The sequence below is a fragment of the Triticum aestivum genome, chromosome 2D (genome assembly GCF_018294505.1).
Source record: "Triticum aestivum cultivar Chinese Spring chromosome 2D, IWGSC CS RefSeq v2.1, whole genome shotgun sequence".
NCBI lineage: Eukaryota > Viridiplantae > Streptophyta > Magnoliopsida > Poales > Poaceae > Triticum > Triticum aestivum.
In genome coordinates, this window is record NC_057799.1 from 120,739,442 (window position 1) to 120,739,724 (window position 283).

A 283-nucleotide genomic window follows, 5' to 3' on the forward strand; every position below is an offset into this window, starting at 1 on the left:
GCGTCAGGTGCCGCGTTGCCGCTCCTCCGTGACAGCTCAGACTCGGAGGCGTCCCTCTCCCTCTCGTCTCATCCTGCTTCTCCATGTCGTCGTCGTCGTCCTCTTCCGCTTACGACCACGACGACTTCCCCCGCCACTCCCTCGACTCGGTCGACCTCACCCCGAAGCCACGAATCCGCCTCGTGCGCTCCTAACCGCAGCGCCATTTCCACCCGCCTGCATCCACGCCACCCCAACGCCATTGCCCGCCGCATGCTTCCGCCCCGCCGCGGGACGCCCACAC